This window comes from Ixodes scapularis, unplaced genomic scaffold (genome assembly GCF_016920785.2).
Source record: "Ixodes scapularis isolate PalLabHiFi unplaced genomic scaffold, ASM1692078v2 ptg001158l_1___fragment_3__unscaffolded, whole genome shotgun sequence".
Lineage (NCBI taxonomy): Eukaryota > Metazoa > Arthropoda > Arachnida > Ixodida > Ixodidae > Ixodes > Ixodes scapularis.
In genome coordinates, this window is record NW_024610108.1 from 2758808 (window position 1) to 2767500 (window position 8693).

Below are 8693 nucleotides of genomic sequence, written 5' to 3' on the forward strand. Positions count from 1 at the left end.
TACCTGGTTGATCCTGCCAGTAGTCATATGCTTGTCTCAAAGATTAAGCCATGCATGTCTAAGTACATGCCGAAACAAGGCGAAACCGCGAATGGCTCATTAAATCAGTTATGGTTCCTTAGATCGTTTCTTCCTACTTGGATAACTGTGGCAATTCTAGAGCTAATACATGCAGTGAGCCCGAAGCCCCTCGGGGCGACGGGTGCTTTTATTAGACCAAGATCAATCGGGCTTCGGTCCGTTTTGTGTGGTGACTCTGGATAACTTTGTGCTGATCGCACGGCCACGAGCCGGCGACGTTTCTTTCAAGTGTCTGCCTTATCAACTGTCGATGGTAGGTTATGCGCCTACCATGGTTGTTACGGGTAACGGAGAATCAGGGTTCGATTCCGGAGAGGGAGCCTGAGAAACGGCTACCACATCCAAGGAAGGCAGCAGGCGCGCAAATTACCCACTCCCGGCACGGGGAGGTAGTGACGAAAAATAACAATACGGGACTCTTTTGAGGCCCCGTAATTGAAATGAGTACACTCTAAATCCTTTAACGAGGATCCATTGGAGGGCAAGTCTGGTGCCAGCAGCCGCGGTAATTCCAGCTCCAATAGCGTATACTAAAGTTGCTGCGGTTAAAAAGCTCGTAGTTGGATCTCAGTTACAGGCGGGAAGTGCGTGGACACCACGTTACGGCCCGTGCTGAACATCATGCCTGTCGTGGCTTGGTTCCCTTCATCAGGTGCCTTGCTTTGGCCGGCGCGTTTACTTTGAAAAAATTAGAGTGCTCAACGCAGGCGATTCGCCTGAATAACAGTGCATGGAATAATAGAACAAGATCCTGTTTCTGTTCTGTTGGTTTTTGGAATACAGGATAATGATTAAGAGGGACAGACGGGGGCATTCGTATTGCGGCCCTAGAGGCGAAATTCTTGGACCGTCGCAAGACGAACTACTGCGAAAGCATTTGCCAAGAATGTTTTCATTGATCAAAAACGAAAGTTAGAGGTTCGAAGGCGATCAGATACCGCCCTAGTTCTAACCATAAACGATGCCAACCAGCGATCCGCCTGAGTTACTCAAATGACTCGGCGGGCAGCTTCCGGGAAACCAAAGTATTTGGGTTCCGGGGGAAGTATGGTTGCAAAGCTGAAACTTAAAGGAATTGACGGAAGGGCACCACCAGGAGTGGAGCCTGCGGCTTAATTTGACTCAACACGGGAAAACTTACCCGGCCCGGACACTGGGAGGATTGACAGATTGAGAGCTCTTTCTTGATTCGGTGGATGGTGGTGCATGGCCGTTCTTAGTTGGTGGAGCGATTTGTCTGGTTAATTCCGATAACGAACGAGACTCTAGCCTATTAAATAGGTGCGTGGTTCTCTGCACCTTGCACCCTTCTTAGAGGGACAAGCGGCTCCTAGCCGCACGAAACAGAGCAATAACAGGTCTGTGATGCCCTTAGATGTCCGGGGCCGCACGCGCGCTACACTGAAGGAAGCAGCGTGTTTTTATCCCTGTCTGTAAAGACTGGGTAACCCGTGGAACCTCCTTCGTGATTGGGATAGGGGCTTGCAATTGTTCCCCTTGAACGAGGAATTCCCAGTAAGCGCGAGTCATAAGCTCGCGTTGATTACGTCCCTGCCCTTTGTACACACCGCCCGTCGCTACTACCGATTGAATGATTTAGTGAGGTCTTCGGACCGATACCCGGAGCGGCCTTTCGGTTGCGCCGGTGTGTTGGAAAGATGACCAAACTTGATCATTTAGAGGAAGTAAAAGTCGTAACAAGGTTTCCGTAGGTGAACCTGCGGAAGGATCATTACCGGATGTTATTTGGCATCGTTTTGTCTTCTTCCTCTTGTACGGGGAATGGACTCGATGTGCGAATTTATCTGGCGCCGATCCCGACCAAGCTTGGATGCCGTCGGGACGGCACAAAAAAAACAAAACAACTGTGGTTCGGATGTGCCTTTTTCTTTGGGTGGCCTCCGTTCCTTTCGATGATGCGCCCAGCGGGAGCCCTCTGCTGCCTCGATTGAGAGGAGATTTCAAGTGCACCGGGACAATCCGCGGGTTACAAAAGGCGCATCGCCCCCTTTTTCGTCTCTTCTCGAGGATCGCCCTTTTGTTTTGATTAACGAAGAGGCGTTTGAGAAGAAGCTTTTTTTTGCGCTTTCGAGATGGCGTGGGATGTGCCGGGCGCGAAAAAAAAACAACTTGTGTTTTGTCGTACTGATTGAAAAATCCAAAAACACGACTCTAAGCGGTGGATCACTCGGTTCTCGGGTCGATGAAGAACGCAGCCAGCTGCGAGACTTGGTGTGAATTGCAGGACACACTGAGCACTTACTCTTTGAACGCACATTGCGGCCTCGGGCCTTCCCGTGGCTTCGTCTGTGTGAGGGTCGGATCATATATCAAGAGAGGAGAATTTGTTTTCTACCTCGTTTTGACTGTGTCGGATCGTGGGCAGCACGCAGTTTTATGCTTTCTTGCGTTGCGTTTTCTTTGAGCAAATGCACGAGTGGTGCGATTGCACGCGTGCGCTTAACCAGTCCTCCTCCTCCTACGATTTTTTATCGAACACTGCATGGGAAAACGAAACTCGATGGATACCGTTTGTGGAAAATCCCGTACCAAAAAAATCTTTCGCACGTTGAAAGGCACTGTGACGTCGGTGCGTTAGAAACGGAGATTTGAAACGGTTTCTTTTCAATCGATTCTGTTTTCTTTGGCGTGGATGTTGTTCGAGTGGAAAAACCGTGGGACGGAGTTGGCGTTGGCGCGTTGAAACGCGGCGTCGGCAAATGTAAATCTCGTGGCGTTGATTTGCACAAAAAAAAGAAAAACGCTTCTGGGAGGAAAGTTTTTTGCGTCGTAGCCTTCCGTCAGTCTAAGACCTTCGCGTCCCCGATGAATACTGGAGCCATCCAGTAGGGGAATGCCGTTGGATTGCGCGCTTTCTTTTTTGTCGAATCGAAAGCGATGCAAAGCGTGTGTACAACAACTGTTAGTTCGCCATCCTTTTGTGTTTTTGACATGTGGTAAGGAGGCGAAGTTTTTGTTGGAAAGCGCACAAAATAAAAAAAAGATTGTCGACCTCACATCAGGGGAGACAACCCGCTGAATTTAAGCATATCACTAAGCGGAGGAAAAGAAACCAACAGGGATTCCCTTAGTATTGGCGAGCGAAACGGGACCTAGCCCAGCACCGAATCCCTCGTCCTTGTCGGCGATCGGGAAATGTGGTGTATGGGAGGTAACGTTCCCGAGAGTTTTGCGGTGGTGCAAGTCCCCCTGACAGGGGCTTGACCCAGAGTGGGTGCCAGGCCCGTCTCCGCCACTGCTCTCTCGGGATGGAACCTCCCGTGAGTCGGGTTGCTTGAGAGTGCAGCCCTAATTGGGTGGTAAACTCCATCTAAGGCTAAATACGTCCGAGAGACCGATAGTTCACAAGTACCGTGAGGGAAAGTTGAAAAGAACTTTGAAGAGAGAGTTCAAGAGTACGTGAAACCGCTTAGAGTAAAACGGGTGGGCCCTCGAAGCTCGAGGGCGGTGGGATTCAGTTTCGCTGTGACGTGGAGCGGTGTCAGCGTCTTGGTTTACGGGCTCTCCTTGTGGGGGCCCGTTCCGGCTGCCCGCGCGGTGCCGCGCACTCCGGAACGCATTTTCCACCGTCGGTAGGACGCCGCGACGGGCACGGGTAACCCTTTCAAGAACGACTTTGAGTCCGGCCGCTGGAGGTGACCGGCGACGGCCCTTGTTTGGCTGTCGTGGGAGTTATACCTGGCCGGTAATTGAGTACGTCACCCTGCCCAGGCCTCATGGGCTACTCCCTTCGGGGAGGCCCGAAACGATGCCCTCCGGAATGCGGAGCGGGAAACCCGGCTGGGTCAACGGGTCGCCTGCCTTACGCCAGGTATTCGCCTGACGTTCGGTGTTTGGGGCTCGGAACCGGCGAGGCGGGTTCTTTCCGCGGAGGGTCGTCATGGTTGGCGGCGAGTAGGTCCGTAACCCACCCGACCCGTCTTGAAACACGGACCAAGGAGTCTAACATGTGCGCGAGTCAATGGGTCCCTCAAAACCCAGAGGCGCAATGAAACGTGAAGGCGCGGCCTCGTGCCGTGCCGAGTTGCGATCCCGGGCCGCCCAGGGGTCCGATGAAGGGAGCAGCAACGGCCCGCCCCACACGCTCACGTCGTGGGGGCGGCGCTAGAGCGCACACGTTGGCACCCGAAAGATGGTGAACTATGCCCGGGCAGGACGAGGCCAGAGGAAACTCTGGTGGAGGTCCGAAGCCCTTCTGACGTGCAAATCGATCGTCCGACCCAGGTATAGGGGCGAAAGACTAATCGAACCATCTAGTAGCTGGTTCCCTCCGAAGTTTCCCTCAGGATAGCTGGCGCTTGTTGCCGAGACCAGTCACACCTGGTAAAGCGAATGATTAGAGGCATTGGGGTCGAAACGACCTCAACCTATTCTCAAACTTTCAATGGGTGTGTCGGAGGCCTTCTGGTCTGAGGCCTCCGGAAGCGATGAGAGTGCCAAGTGGGCCCCTTTTGGTAAGCAGAACTGGCGCTGTGGGATGAACCAAACGCCGGGGTAAGGCGCCCGATGCGGGACGCTCATGAGATCCCATGAAGGGTGTTGGTTGCTTAAGACAGCAGGACGGTGGCCATGGAAGTCGGAACCCGCTAAGGAGTGTGTAACAACTCACCTGCCGAAGCAACGAGCCCCGAAAATGGATGGCGCTCTAGTGTCGAGCCTATCCCCGGCCGCTGCCGGCAGATGCACGCAAACAAGGGGGTGCTAAGCTGCAGCGAGTAGGAGGGCCGCTGCGGTGAGCGTTGAAGGTGTCGGGCGTAAGCCCGCCTGGAGCCGCCGCTGGTGCAGATCTTGGTGGTAGTAGCAAATACTCAAGTGAGAACCTTGAGGACTGAAGTGGAGAAGGGTTTCATGGGAACAGCAGTTGAACATGGGTCAGTCGGTCCTAAGGGAAAGGAGAAGTTCTTTCCGAAGCGGGAGCACTTTTTTGCAGTGGAGAGAGCCCCGCAGTGACCGAAAGGGAATCGGGTTAATAATCCCGAACCCGGACACGGAGATTGGTCCTTCGGGGCCCAGTGCGGTAACGCAAACCAGCTCGGAGACGCCGATGCGAGCCCCGGGAAGAGTTTTCTTTTCTCTGTAAGGAGATCGAGTCCCTGGAATGGGTTCGCCCCGAGATAGGGATGGTGGCTCCGTAGAGCAGTGCGGTTCTTGCGCTGTCCGGTGCGCTCGCGTCGGCCCATGAAAATCCGAGTGAGGGAGTGTGATTTTCGTGCCGGACCGTACCCACATCCGCAGCAGGTCTCCAAGGTGAACAGCCTCTAGTCGATGGACCAATGTAGGTAAGGGAAGTCGGCAAAACGGATCCGTAACCTTGGGATAAGGATTGGCTCTGAGGACTGAGCCGGTCGGGCTGGGGACCTTAAGCAGGAACGGCACTGCACCGGACTGGGCGGGGCTCGCCGTTCACGCGGCGCGGCCAAGCCCGGACCAGCGTCGGGACCTTCCTGTGGAAAGCCTCAGCTGCGCGGCGTCTGAGGGCTTCGTGCCCAAAGTGCTATGCTTCGGCCGGCAAAAAACAGTCAACTCAGAACTGGCACGGACCGGGGGAATCCGACTGTCTAATTAAAACAAAGCATTGCGATGGCCGCTGGTCGGTGTTGACGCAATGTGATTTCTGCCCAGTGCTCTGAATGTCAACGTGAGATTCATCAAAGCGCGGGTAAACGGCGGGAGTAACTATGACTCTCGGGATGGGAGTATCTTGTGTGATTGGCTGAGTTTTGCTCGGACTCATAGTTGCTGGGGGATCGGTGCGTGATTCTAAAATCCAGGCAGGAAAATTTTCCAGAATCACGGGAAACACGCCGATCCCTCACGGTTCGTGCGCCTCCTCGCGGCGCCCGCTGGAAACGTGTCGGCCTGGAACCGGCTAAGTCATGAACCGAATCGATCGTAATGGATCGCCAGTTGGTGAAAGCGAAAACACTAGCTGTGTCAACCCTGCTACCGCTGTGGCGGGGGGTCTGACTGGACAATGCCGCGGAGCAAGTCCTCCGAGCACGGTCGAGCCATTGGCTTCCGGCTCCGGGATTCCAACAATCCCCGTAAACTTCCAGTGCGAAGTAGAAGGTTGTTTCAAAACCTTCAAGACGAAGCAGGGGCGCGGCCAACATGTCCGGCACGCGCACCCTGAAGCATACAACAACTCAATCGTCACTAGCAGGAAAAAGGCTAGGTGGTACGATGAGGAGAAGTTGAGGCTAGCTGCCAGGAGGCGAGCCTAGAGCTCGAGTGGGTGGCACGCAAGAGTCGAGGCGAGAAGGTAAAGGGCCTGAATGAGAATCTACAGGCCGCCTTCCCAGAAAGAACCCTCGACGCTATCAAGTCACGCCGTCGAAATCCTGAGCACAGGCAGATGGTTGAGGAGGCCAGCAAGCGGTTGGAATTAAGAGCATCCACCGTGGTAACGGAGGTTCGGCAACCCTCCTCTGATGACCATCCTGAACAGGATGAATGGCTATGCCCTCAAGGCCAGGAGGAAGGGCAACCTGACTGCGATCATGCATTAGTCGTAACAGGAATGACCCTGAGGTCGAGAAGGAAGGCAGGACGATGTTCCCTGCAAGCCATACAGGAGGAGGAGAGTCAATGCCCTGAAGGCCTAGTGGAAGATCAACCTGACTGCGACCAAGGAGTCGCAACGGGTAGGACCCTAAGGCCCAAGAACCAGATGGCCCAGAAGGGAGGTCCGCCCGACTGTGTTCCAACAGTTCATCAGGAAAGATTTTGAGGCCCAGAAGGAAGAGGGGCCTGAGTTCTCCTAGGACTGATCAAGAATCAAACGTGACCATTGCAGGAGGTCCCTTGGCCGCTGTGGCTGATCGGGAGGACGATGGTGCTGATCTTGATGCGCCTCAACAAGGACCGACTCTCTCCAAAAGAGGGAGTCCCCGGAGCTCTGGGGTTATAGAGCAGGCTTCGGCCAACCCGTGCTCTGGGATAGAGCAGGAAACTGAGGAATTGACGGGGGCTTCGGCCCAACACAGCTCTGGGATAGAGCATCACGGTACCGTTCCGGACCAGGATTTCCAGGTTGTTATAATGGAATTGGCGGCGGATCTAGCGCTTGATGTCTACGGGGGTGAGGTACTCAAGTCAATTGCCATGAGAGCATGTGCAGGTGAAGAAGTTAAAGAGGATCTCGAAGAATACCTTAGGGTGTACTTCGTGCGCGAAGGGAAGGAGGCGCCTATAACAAGGAAAAACAGGGCCACACAAAGACCCAAACGAGGAAAACGGAAGCAGAGGCGGTCTGAGTATGCAAGAGTTCAAGCTCTATACCAGAAAAGCCGGCACCGTTGTGCGCAGGAAATCCTCGATGGTACGCAAGTGAATAAAGTCACCGACCATCAAAACTTCATTGATTTTTGGAAACGCACGATGACTGAGACGCCTCCTGTGCCCCCGTTGGACGTCAATCCGCCCACGGAAATACATGACGACCTATGGAAACCGGTCACCAGGGAAGACATACGAAAACATCTCCCGCCGTGTTCTACGGCTACTGGTCCGGATGGGATGACTGCGAGAGAACTGAGGAGCGTTCCGTTCTCTCACCTGGCACTGCTAACGAACCTAATCCTGGTTATTGGAGAGGTTCCGCGGATCCTGGCCGTCTCTCGGACTACTTTCATACCGAAGGTACCCGAGGCGACTAAGCCTGAGGACTTCCGACCAATAGCAGTTGCCCCGAATCTGTTGAGATTGCTGCACAAGATCCTTGCCAAGAGGTTGCAGGGTTGCGTCGATCTTGATGTGAGGCAGCGGGCCTTTGTCCCCGCAGATGGGTGCGGCGAGAATGTCGCAATTCTGCAGGCCCTGCTCTCGGAGAGTCGGCGTACACTCAGTACACTTCACATGGCGCAGATGGACTTGCGCAAAGCTTTCGATTCAGTTTCGGTGGACGCGGTACTAGCTGCCGCGTCCTCGGCGGGTCTGCCGAAGAAATTCCTCCACTACCTGGAGGTACTGTACCAGCAGAGTAAAACACTGGTACAGTCGGGCGATCTCAGCGAAGAGATCAGAGCGGCCAGAGGAGTCAAACAGGGAGACCCGTTGGCGCCGCTTCTCTTCAACCTTGTTGTTGATGGACTCCTTCGGGAGCTACCGGCCATTATTGGATTCAGGCTGGGAGAAACCATGATTAATGCGATGGCTTTTGCGGATGATCTGACACTAGTTGCATCGACAAGGGGAGGTCTGCAGGAGCTGCTGAATCAGTCAGAGGCCTACTTCAAAGCAAGAGGCCTCAGCTTCAACCCAGAGAAATCTTCTACGCTGTCTCTGGTGCCTTCAAAAAGGCAGAAAAAGACCAAGGTCGAGCAACAACCATTTCAGATAGCAGGATCAGACATCCCAACACTTGATTGCGTCGCATCATGGAAGTACCTGGGTGTACTCTTCAACACAAGGGGACGGAAGGTGCCGTTGACGGGGGAGCTGATTCCACTCCTTGAGCGACTTTCTACTGCGCCGCTCAAACCTCAGCAGCGTCTCGTGTTGTTAAAGCACTACCTGCTACCGAGGTTTTACCACAGAGGGACGTTTTCACATGTAACAGCGAAGTTACTGCGTCGCCTCGACACCTGTGT

The 8693-nt window shown here is 54.1% G+C and overlaps 2 non-coding genes and 1 pseudogene across 2 annotated transcripts; all 3 read left to right on the plus strand.

Annotated features, from left to right (window-relative positions):
- Nucleotides 1-1816, plus strand: LOC120847198. The gene has a single exon (XR_005717272.1). It is a non-coding gene; the product is annotated as a small subunit ribosomal RNA (ribosomal RNA).
- A 433-nt stretch (nucleotides 1817-2249) lies between these two features.
- On the plus strand, nucleotides 2250-2402 carry LOC115312374. The gene has a single exon (XR_003917178.1). It is a non-coding gene; the product is annotated as a 5.8S ribosomal RNA (ribosomal RNA).
- A 688-nt stretch (nucleotides 2403-3090) lies between these two features.
- LOC120847298 overlaps nucleotides 3091-8693 on the plus strand; it is an 8892-nt pseudogene continuing 3289 nt past the window's right edge.